Source organism: Equus caballus, chromosome 25 (assembly GCF_041296265.1).
Source record: "Equus caballus isolate H_3958 breed thoroughbred chromosome 25, TB-T2T, whole genome shotgun sequence".
Classification (NCBI taxonomy): Eukaryota; Metazoa; Chordata; class Mammalia; order Perissodactyla; family Equidae; genus Equus; species Equus caballus.
Window position 1 is genome coordinate 17,683,356 of NC_091708.1, and position 12,669 is coordinate 17,696,024.

The 12,669-nt window shown below is 33.3% G+C and overlaps 1 non-coding gene across 1 annotated transcript; it reads right to left on the bottom strand.

The window, feature by feature from the left end:
• Positions 1-573: 573 nt before the first annotated feature.
• Positions 574-676, bottom strand: LOC111770735 (U6 spliceosomal RNA). The gene has a single exon (XR_002804141.1). It is a non-coding gene; the product is annotated as a U6 spliceosomal RNA (small nuclear RNA).
• Between the last annotated feature and the right edge of the window lie 11,993 nt (positions 677-12,669).

Below are 12,669 nucleotides of genomic sequence, written 5' to 3' on the forward strand. Positions count from 1 at the left end.
TTTATAAATGTTTGTCTTTTTCTTTCAGACAGGAGGGTTCTTTTCAACATTTCTTGTAAGGCAGGTCTAGTGGCAATGAACTCCCTCAGCTTTTGTTTGTCTGGGAAAGCCTTTATTTCTCTTTCACAGCTGAAGGATAATTTGGCTGGATAGGATATTCTTGGCTGATACTTGTTGTCTTTCAATATTTTGAATATATCATTCTACTTTTACCTAGCCTATAGAGATTATGCTGAGAAGTCCACTGATAACCTGATGAAGGTTCCTTTGCAAGTTATTTTCTTCCCTCTGACCTCCCTTAATAGTCTGTCACTGACTTTTGACAGTTTTGATATAATGTGCCTTAGAGAAGGTATTTTTGTGTTGAGATAATTAGGTGTTCTATTGACTTCATGTACTTTTGTATCCAGTTCTTTCCCCAGTTTTAGGAAGCTCTCAGCTATTATTTTTTAAGTAAGTTCTCTGCTCCTTTTTCCCTCTCTTATCCTGCTGGGATACCCATTATCCGTATGTTACTTTTCCTAAGTGAGTCAGATATTTCTCATAGGATTTCTTTATTTTTTTAAATCTAAAAAAAAGATGAAATACTTCACAAAATTGCATGTCATCCTTGCTCAGTGGTCATGTTAATCTTCTCTGTATCATTTCAATCATAGCATATGTGCCCCCAAAACAAGCAGTAGACTCTATCTTTAGTGTTACTTTTATGATATCACAAGGAAAGAACAGTGGGTGGGTGATTAATTAGAAAAGTCTTTTTGGAGAATGTCGTTAATTAAAGGTTAATTAGATAATTAAAGAAACAATATCTGTAAAAGGTATTGTAAACTTTTAAATGTTAGTTATAATTCTTATTGATGCTGCTAAATATTCTTTGTTTTTTTCTCCTATCACTAGTAATGAATGTCTGCAGCACTAAATTATAATTCCCTCCCTGTAATTAGATCAAATAAGAAAGTTATAGAAGAATAACGAAAAGTAATATCAAGCATTTGTAGCAGGGTTTATTTTACTTATCTGTTGGACTATGCACTGGTACATGTAGCCCAGGTTAATAGTTTGCTTCTTTAAATAGTTTCACCTGTTTGTTCTTTTGCTTTTCTACATGTAATACTTTTTTTAAAGGGAGAAGACTCAGTGATTTAGGTGAGTGGTTTTGCAGTCAGAATATTTATCTATTAATATCCTACCCAGTATTTATTTACAACCTTTGTTAGGCAAACTGCAAGTCATCCTGGATATAGGTTGAATTTAATTAAAAATAAAAAAGACATGAAATAATCCAAATATATTAACAATGAAATTTAACTTAAAAAATGTTATCCTAAAAGAAACTTTATCCTTAAGGAACTTTTACATATTTAATCTCAAAACAAATAATTTCATGATTTTGTGATATTAATACATGACTTAAAATAAGTCTTTTGAAATTCAGTTAACATCTAAATGTAAAAATCAGCCAATGTTTACACAAACGTTCACTTTGTATTTATATAATAGAAGTAATGTATTTTTTAAACTGCTTATTTTAACTTTCTAGAAAATGGATCTAATATATGCTATCTGCCCTGTACTGAACCTCAGGAACTAGTATATAAAACCTCTTCACAAAGTTGGTTTTGCAAAATTGCTGTTTCCGTCTTCATATGTTTTTCTCTGCTTTCCCAGGGCTCACCTCCTCCAGGAATCTGAGGGTCTAGATAATATCTAAAGTCTGTGTAGCTGGCAAAGCCTCCCTCCTTAGAAAAATAACTAAAGCCTAAGGAAGAAAAAAAATTAGAAAGTGCTATCTCTCACCCTTAAGGTTTACTTGTATGCTATCTTTTCAATTGTCACTGGTAAAGCATTTATTTTCCCTACTGCACTCTGTGAAATCAGGAGCATTTGCAACCTGAACAGTAAGTTACAAAATGCTTATATCTAGACCAGGGAGGCAGATAAGATGAGTGGTGTGCAGAAAAGGTTTTTTCTAACTCAGCAACTTGAGATAATTTGGATTTGCTAAACTCAGTATTATCATATAACAGCGCATTGTACACAGTGATATTAATTATTTAAAGCTAAACATATCACAATGTCTGCCTCATGCTTTTTCTACATAATAGTCTTGTCCCTATGACCAGAGTCCCTGGCAAATAGGAAGTGCTCAATACACAATTTGTTTTTTAAAGATTGGCACCAGAGCTAACAACTGTTGTCAATCTTCTTTTATTTTTCTGCTTTTTCTCCCCCAAATTCCCCCAGTTTATAGTTGTATATTTTAGTTGTGAGTCCTTCTAGTTGTAGCACATGGGATGCTGCCTCAGAGTGGCCTGATGAGTGGTGCCATGTCCACACCCAGGAGCCGAACCAGTGAAACCCTGGGCTGCCGATGCAGAACATGCAAACTTAACCACTTGACCACGGATTGGCCCCCAACAATTTTTCAATAAAATACTTAGGTAGACTTTTGGAAATTTTAGAAAAATGGTATTACCTTATTTCTTGAAATACCTATCTTTTATTCATGCTTTTCAGCTAAATATTTTCAAGAACCCCAGAGCATGTATTGATCATGTATTGATCATAATCCTACGCAGATTATCACACACAGATATCCTATACAGAAATAAGTCAGTCATTAAACACCTTCTAATGACAATTTGGCAGTTTAGTTAAGCATACACTTACTATATAACCTAGAAACCACACTCCTAGATATTTACCCAAAAGGAAATGAAAATGCATATCCACAAAAAACTTGTACACTAACGTTCATGGCAGCTTTATTCATATTCATCAAATAATGGTAACAACCAAAACACCCACGTACTAGTGAATGGATAAAGAAATTGTGGTGTATCCTTACAATGAAATACTCCTCAACAATTAAAAGAGAAAACAAATCTTACTAAGACATATAAAGACTTGGTTGAATCTCAAAAGCTTTATGCTGGGGCTGGCCCAGTGGCATAGTGGTTAAGTTTGCATGCTCTGCTTCAGTGGCTGGGAGTTCTCAGGTTTGGTTCCCAAATGTGGATCTAGCACCACTCGTCAAACCACACTGAGGCAGCATCCCACATAAAGTAGAGGGAGATTGGCACAGACATTAGCTCAGCAGCAATCTTCCTCAAGCAAAAAGAGGAAGATTGGCAAAAGATATTAGTTCAGGGCCAATCTTCCTCACACACACAAAAAAGCTCTATGCTGTGTTAAAGAAACCAGACGACTCGATTACTCTACTAATTTTATATTCTCTAAAAGGCAAAACTATAATAATAGAAAGCCGATTGGTGGTTGCCTCGAGCTAGTGGTGGTAAATGTGGATTGCTTTTTGTGCAACTTGTAGGAACTCTTTGGGGTGGTGGAAATGTTCAACACCCTGTGATGATGATTACATAGTTGTGCACGTTTGTCAAAACTTACTGAATTACACATAAAATGGGTGAATTTTATTGTATGCAAATTAACTCAATAAAGTTGATTAAACATTTAAAAAATACAAAACATAGAACAGGGCTATGTTTTTATAAATGCCCCATCTTGTTATCGTTACAAGATAGAAGCTAAGGGAAATAAACTAAAGATTGGTAGTCTGCGAGCACTATACTATAATGAGAGAGAAGAATGTAAGAAACAATGACTGGCATATCATTATATTGTATGAAAGTTTTGTAGGTTATTTTTCCTTTCTCTTCCTTCTTCTACTCCTCTTCATTCTCCTCCTTCTCCTTCCCTTTCTCTTCCTTCTTCTATTTTACTTATTTTTGCAAATCAAGATTTCAGTGATCTTAGTTTATTTTTTAATTGATGTGTAAAATACATAAAGCAATGTGAGCAAATATTAAGAGTTTTTGGTATATGTAAGTCAATCCAATGAATTTTCACAAACTGAACATACATATGTAACTGAGACCCAGATTATGAAATATGATTCACTATTACCCAAAAATCTCCCTTGTGATCCACTTCTAGCTATCAGACCCTCTCCTGACTTCTGACAGCATTAATTCATTTTGTCTGTTGTTATACTTTATATGATTGGAGTCTTAAAATATATATTCTCTTATGTGATGTTTTGCTTGGGATATTCATACATATCTTTGTATGGACTTATTTATTATTTGTTATTGCTGTACACATGGCTGGCTACATAATTTGCAGAGACCCTCTTCAAAAATTAGTTAAGAATTTGAGATGGTGACAGCAGAATATTAAACTAAACAAGTACAAGATCCTTCTGCGTGAAGGCTTGGACTTCCCAGGTGGCACTCATGTGACACTGGCCCTAGCTGTTCAGTATTTCAATGAGTAAACATATCACAATTTAAAAAATCTATAATATTGCCAATCAGCATTTGTAATGTTTTCAGTTTTTTGACTAATATGAATAATGCCACTATGAATATTTTAATACGTTTTGTTTAGAGAAAATTATTTCTATGTACATTTATATTGGATATATACTTGGAAATGGAATTTTAGGTAATGGAGTATGCATATATCCAGCTTTAGTATGCAATGTCAAACAACTTACCAAAATAGTTGTGCCAGCTTATAGTCTCACAGGCAGTATATAAGAGTTCCAGTTTTTCTGTATCCTAACCAATACTTGGAACTTTTTGTTTTTTCTGTTTTAGTGGAAAATTTAGTGGGTATGTGTAATATTTCATTATGGTAGCTTGTTTGCAAAAATGGCTGCAGCAATTCTCCCATCCATGCATACATGCCTCTTTACAATGTCAGTGTGGATACAGTATGAAAAATGTAATATATTAATATTTGTTATTTATTATGCTAAACAATCATACATTATTATAGCTCCTATAATTTTTGAATATATGTCTCTTTCTCTGAGTTTTCAAGTTAACGATCCCTTTACTTCATCTGAAGTATTATTTCATAGGCTTCAAATAATATTGTATTTTTTTCTCATTACCATCCATTAAACAAGGAACGATCTAACTAGATTCTGTATTTTCTTTCAAATAGGATTTATGACTTTTCTTATTGTCCATTGTCTACTCACATGTCTGTTTCAGATTTTCTTCTCAGATGGTGGCCAGGTTAGAGTTCACTTCCCAGACCTTAGGTTTCTGGAAGATTTTCATCATTTCTTCCGGAGATAATCTATACTGTAAATGACTCCAATATTTTTAAAATATAGAATATGTGGATAATTATTCTCTGTGTATACTGATAACAGCAGTGCTCCCACATGAAACACTTCAGCAATTTGGACTGAAGTATCCAGTTATAATCTGCTGCATTCAGACCCCTGATCCATGAATTTTATTCTAGTAATTTCATTTTCTGCCTAAAGATGTAGAGACATCAACAGACAGTGATTGGATAAAGTGAGAAGAGAAGAGTCATTATGGCTGGCATTAAAAGCATAGTATCTTACAGAAGAGAAGCGGTTGATTATAAGAGATACCATTATATGTACCAAAAAAATTACATGTATCATGATGATTCCTCTCATTAGTCCTGAAGGAAAGATGCTTGTATTTCTACATCACAGATGTAGAAATACTTTTGAAAATTTGAACAACGTGACCAGGTTTATTCAGTTAATAATTATCAGACAGAAAATTTCTCAAATATTCCTGATTGCACAGTTAGACATTTTAAGTTTTATAATAATGTAATGAGATAACATTTCCATCATGTTGCTGGCAAATGAACCCAATATAAAATATCAATATCCTGTAAAAGTAACGTTTGTAAAATGTGTAGATATTTATAATTAAGGGATAGCTAGTTTACAAAATAACCCAAAGATTATTTGGTTCGTAGAACTTTCTAAAATCATTGACTTCATAAAGAGAATGTATTTACTTATATATCCATATCTCAGAGAATAAATATTTTAGGAGATTAGGAGATGAGGTGAAGTTAAATTATAATCTTGTATTTCTGTTTTTCAGAACTGTAATGGGAGCAACAGGCAGAATTTATATTATTTCTGGAGGTGTGTATAGAAGAGACTTGTGATCTAATGTTATTGAGCACAGCGAACAGCTCACAATGACTAATGTTTTTGTACAACCACCTGAAAGTACTAAAATATGAATTAAAATGTCTAATGTTTGATTTAATGTTACATTTTAGCACTGACTGCAGACTTTAATTGGACTGTGCTTAGTTATAGAAACTATAATCTACATCACTCAACACAAGCAAAGTTAATATAACACGTTCTTTTATTTCTTAAAATCAGGTATAAAATGTGAGTGAAAGAATGACAACCCCAAATCTTCAAACCTTTTAGTTCTCCCCAAAAATGTAGCTTGTGTGAAAGCAAATGATTATTTGAAATAGCAGCATGAGAAGTACATTGTAACTGGGATTTGTTTTCTTCCATCATTCTCAGGGTTTTTATAGCAATTTAGGGAATAGTCATGTTAGAGAATTGTAACATATAAGTGTCAGAAGGTCATCTAGTATAATATTTTACTCATCTAAGTCAATCTCAGAATGTAATCCAGATGGCACAGTTTTCAGCCAACCTTAAACACAGCATTGTTCCAACTGCAGAAGTGATATCTTGAAGAAATCTAGCTGACTCACAACCTTCTTCCCTAACATTCTTTCTATGGACTATGGCCTTGACAAAAGGCCACTCATTTGTTGGGCAAGACTAATCACCAAAAAGTAGTTAGAGCCAAACCAAAATCATTCTTTATAACTAGTCTTAGTCCATTTTATTTTCTTTATTAATTGTCACATGTTCATGAGACAGAGATTTCAGTATCAGTTATTCTGTAATAGAGTAGTTCTCAACTGGGACAACAGTCCCCTCTTGAATTACTTTGGAAATCCTTATGGGACTTGTTATTTGTCACAATGATTGTGGTGCATTAATGACATTTTGTAATTAGGGGCTAAGGATGACAGACAGATGCCAAAGGCAGAATGTTCATGTACATAGAAGAATTGACCCATATTGTAACACAAATTTTCGTTGTTCCACTGGACATTCATTTAGATAAACACAAACTGTTAATAATTATCTGAGCCTTTATCCTAATGTATATAATTACAAAATATTTTTCCATGGGTTAATATACACTAAATTCTCCATGGAATGTAATAGATTACCATGTAGGTATAAAAATAACAATAATAAAAAGAAGATCTATGTGGAAAGAGCCCCAATATTTATTTTATATGAAAATGTAGATATAGAACAGTATTAACACTAGACTTCATTTTGTGTTAAATAAGGAAACATATTTATTTGCATATACTGTAGTCACATATACATATATACATATAAAGAAATGCTGAAAGGATACACAAGAAACTAATAACAGGGATTAACTATGGATAGGCATGAGGCAGTCCTAGGCAACAGGTGACAATGGGCATGAGATAAAATAATAAATAAATAAATAAGCAAACAAATAAATGTGTGTATAGTTTTAGGAAAAAAAAATGGGGCCAGGTTGGTGGCATAGAGGTTAAGGTCATGTGTTCCACTTTAGTGGTGCAGGGTTCATGGGTTTGGATTCTGAGCTCAGACCTACCCACTGCTCATTGAGCTATGCTGAGGCAGCACCCCACATACAAAAAATAGAGGAAGATGGGCAACAGACGTTAGCTCAGGGCCAATATTCCTCAGGAAAAAAAAAAAAAAAGTAACTACATTGCCTATTAAAATTAAGTAAAAACAATATGCATCAAACCTAATTTTCTTAAATTGTTTTGTGTTTTGTTTCCTTACTGGGTTTTCTAAAAATTATAATAAGTATCAGGCTTATCACAGACTTCTCAGTAATACTAAATCCATAAGAGCAATTTTTGCAGACCTTTGGTGACAAATAGTTAACCCCAAAATGTTTGCTGAGTCAAGTGTTCTCTTACATGTGAAGGCAGCAGAAAGGAAATATTCATAGGTATACAAAGGGTTAAAAATGTGATTTCTGAAGAAAGAAAAAAAATTTACCTGTGTCTCAGCTGTCCCAGAAATAAAGAAAAATTTGAATTCAAAAAGAGAGAAGAGGGCCAGCTCTTATGGCCTAGTAGTTAAGTTTGGCGCAATCTGCTTCACCAGCCTGGGTTTAGTTCCCAGGCACAGGCCCACACCACTTGTCTGTGGTCATTCTGTGGCCGCAGCCCACATACAAAATAGAGGAAGACTGACAACAGATGTTAGCTCAGGGCAAATCTTCCTCAGTGAAAAAAAAAAAAAAAAAAAAAAGGAGAGCGAGAGGGAGAGAGAAAACAAGATTTAGATGGAATGATTTTTTATTACATCACTAATTTATATGAGGTTAATGCTAGAAAACCCAAAAAATGTGATAGAAAGACAACAAAATAAGAAATTCAAATCATTTGGATTTGGCTCTTTGTGTCCTGTTTACAGATGGTGATCCAGTAAAAGTTCATTCACTTTCTTTGTATCTTCATTAATTTTGCTAATGAAAATTATTACAGCTCCTTCATAGTTATGCTTTTAGAATATAGTAAGATATTTGTGAAAGGATTTGAAAATCAGCTAGATACTCTTTTTATAGAGTCATCTTATGTGTCCCTAATCCCAATATATTTCTCCCTCACTTCCTTTGCCTGATATAGAGTTTCAATCTTCCTAGTTGGCAATACTTCCCCTACCATGCAAAGCCCATCTCAAATTCTGCCTACCCAGTTAACCATACCCGATGAAATTAGACATCATTGATGATGTGTAACTGCCTTTTTATATTATCTATATTGTGCCATCATATTATTGTACAGTTTATTATTAGTGTATGTATAATCTACTTATTACTTCCTTCTAATTACCTGAGAGGAAAAAATAATCCTCAGGAAAACTGTCATTGATATGAAGGAAAACATATGACATAACATCTTGAGAAAATAAAGTTTCAAAATTGTTTTAAGGGAATGGTTTCAATTTGGTTAAAATATATCTGCGTTAGTCTTCCCAATAATTTATAGCCTCAGTCTAATTATGATAAAACCAAATTGAGAACCATTCATCAAAATACTTGACCAATACTCTTCAAGTGTCATAGTTATGAAAGACAACACTAAAGCACGTTACAAACTGCAGAAGATTAAGGAGAAATAACAACTAAATACAATGTATCCTAGACAGAATACTGGAACCCAAATAGGACATAAGTAGAAAAATTGATGACATCTGAATAAAGTCTGTAGTTTAGTTAGTATCATAACATTAATTTCATAGTTCTGATCATTTAATCATGGCTATGTAAGATGTTAACATTAGGAGAACGTGGGTGAAATATATACAGAAATTTTCTGTAATATTTTTGAAACTCTTCCTTAAGTCCAAACTTATATCAAAATAATAAGTTAAATAAATAATAGTTTAGTAAGTTTACAAACACAAACAGAAGCCAAAAGGTTAATATGTTTAAGGTTAGTTACTATTTAATAAATGGTGGAAGTGGTGGTGAATTTTCCTTACATCTTTACAATTTCTATACTTTCAAATATTATTTGGCATCAGTTAAAATGTAAAGATATATAAATAGGTGAAAAATCAAAATACCAATTGCCATGCACAGAATAATGCTGCGCTCACCACCCCCATTTACTCTTTTCCATTAGAAAAAGATTGGCTGAAATCAATCTAGTGTCCTATCTAGCATACGTATATCTAGTTGTTATGATGCTTGATTCTTTTTACTCTTGTAATGTCCTTTATATGATAGTGGACTATTGAAGAGACTGTGTCAGTTGGCCTAAAAGCCTCTCTTTTAATTGAGAACAGGAGAAATACTAAAGGGACTATGTCATTATGACATTCATAATTGTATTATGGTGGATGTATTTATAAATGCTTTTTCATTTGTTTTTACAACTTTTAGTCTATTTCAAAGTTAGTATAATTAAATGACCTTACCCTGTTGGGTCTTCCTTAGTTTAATTTTTCCTTTTAAGAATTTTCCAGTATTACAAGTTCTCCATTAAAGTACCATATCTATGTCCCTATAATTTATTCTCACACTGAAATTTTTCATCACTTTCCTCTGTTAGTTTTGTGAATTTCCATACAGATGAATTATTTCTTGGTTTGCTGTTATTGTCTTCCATCCTTTCTCCATTTCCTGTGGATAAGGAATGGACTTTCCTTGCCATGATCATGATTTCCACTCTGTTAACTGTGCTGATATCCACAGGATGACTTTTGGCAATTTTTGTTAGATGTTCAGGTTCATATACCGCTCTGTGCATGGATGTGTGGATATCTGAGGGTCTGAGCTCGGCTTCTGAACCTCTTTTCAGCCATTTCCCTCTTAAGAATTGTCAGATAGCTCCATGTCTGTTTAGTTTACTGTTATAAAATTTTGATGTTTTACCTACATTTTTTTGGCCATTCTTAAGTGTCATTTTCAGCCCCACAGATACAGTACTAAGCACTTTACAAATCCTCTAATTCTAATTTCCATAAAAAATCATAAGATAAATGCTGTTCCTTGTCCACATCCTATTAGAGAAGGCTGGTCTCACACAGATAAATCAAATCACACTTGACTTTTTGAAATTAAGCCAACTATTTATTTTCAGTACCCTCCCCCACCCAAAACCCACAACTTTAATTAAGAGCAAATAAAAAAAGTAAATATCTGTGCTCTCAACACTTTCACAGATTTCAAATGTATATACACATACTAAAATTATATTGTAATAAGTGAACCATGGAAATCAGTAGTCGTCAGGGACATCAATCTTGGTGTACCCAGCCCCACATTTCAGTTAAAGGAGAAACATCTGTTAAAGCACTTGATATAGAAGGAAAACTTTGCATGTTCAGGCAATATGAAAACTGATACTTCGGAGTTTTAGTGAAGTGGGTATTGGTGGTAAATGAGGCTATAGAAATAGACATGGGTGAAATCATAAGCTTTTTGCTTCTCATACATATTAATTCCAAGTTTTTTACAATTTTAAAAATCATTGAGAACCCCAACAACTTTTGGTTATGTGGGTTATATCTATAAGTATTACCATATTAGAAATTAAGACAAAAGTTAAAAACAGTTATTAGTTCATTTAAAAATAACAATAATAATCACAGTAAAGTTAGCACAAATAATGTACTTTATGAAAAAATAGCTATATTTTCCAAAGCCAAAACTTAGTGTAAGGAGTGGGTATTGTCTTACCGTTTTAAAAATCTCTCTAAAATTACTGGATTAATAGAAAATAATTGCATTTGCCTATATACGTTTGCATTTTATTTCTTACAATATTTTTTGTACTTGAAGAATACGTGAAGGGAATTTGATCTCAGACAGATTTGTCGTTGGAAAAGGGAGGAGTATTTTAATAGACGTTTCAAATAATTGTGGATATTCTTTGATAATACATCAAAATTTGACAAGAACTAGTTTCATAAAGGTTATTTGCAATGTGAAATCTACAACCATGTAAATTAACTTTTTGCACAGTTACTAAAATACATTTGGCTGTCTTGCATTTTGAATGAATCTTTTATCCATGCATAACTTTATAATATTGTGCATTGATTATTTGTAAAAGATTGTTTCACTGAGTCATTATGCAGCTCTTTCAAGTGCTGACTAATTTTGCCACACAATATCCAAAAAATGACATTAATATAAACAACAATCTCATCAGAAAAGCCTTTATTATTAGGAAAGTGCGAAGCTGACAGTGGATACAAGTTTTCCAAAATTCTATGTTTTGTGCTTGAAAGCTCAAATTGTATCATTGGGAACACATATTGTCAGTCGTTTTCCTTGAAGTGATAGCCACACAGTTCATTCTTGAGAATATGTCTGCCATTTTTGAGAGTCATACTCAGGAATGAATAATGATAGTTTTTCTGTTACTCATTCATCCTAGTAAAAATAGTGTTCCATTAAAAAATTCATGTAAAAGTAATGTTCCATAAAAAAACCATTAGTTCACTGTACTACCTACACAATTGCAAAAGTACCTTTCCTTGAGACAACCATCATGCTTTGGTATGCAGCAAAACTACTTGACATGTACTTCCCATGTTATCACATAGAAAATGACATAAATTCAAGGGTTGAGATTTAATAAAATTAATAATTTTTACTACTTCATTAAGTACTTTTTTCTCTTGGTGAAGAAGATTGGCCCTGAGCTAACATCTATTGCCAATCCTATTTTTGCTTGAGGAAGACTGTCCCTGAGCTCACGTCTGTGCCAGTCTTCCTCTACTTTTTATGCAGGTTGCTGCCACAGCATGGCCCGATGAGCAGTGTGTCGGTCCACGTCCAAGATAAGAACCCACGAACCCCAGGCCGCCGAAGCAAAGCATGCGAACTTAACCCTATGCCACTGGGTTGGCCCCCATTGAGTACATTCTTAAGTGAAATTTGCTACTACTTTTTTTTTTTTTGGCCAGCTCATACGGTGAAGAATTCAGGAACTACTTATTCCAGTTTGTCACTACTGCTGTGATTCATGCTAAGGCTCAGCAGTTTACGTATCCATGTGGTTCAACCATCACTGTAAATGTCAGGGCAATGAAAAAAGTGAGTACTACCTTTGCATTATTATGAAAAGTTTTGACTGCTTAGATCTCTTGAAAGGATCTTTGAGACCCCCAGAGGTCTATGAAACATACTTTGAGAAGCACAGTTGTAAAGGAAATTTAACTTTATCCTATGAGCAATGCAGGCCATTTAAATATTTTAAGCAGAGGAATGACGTGGA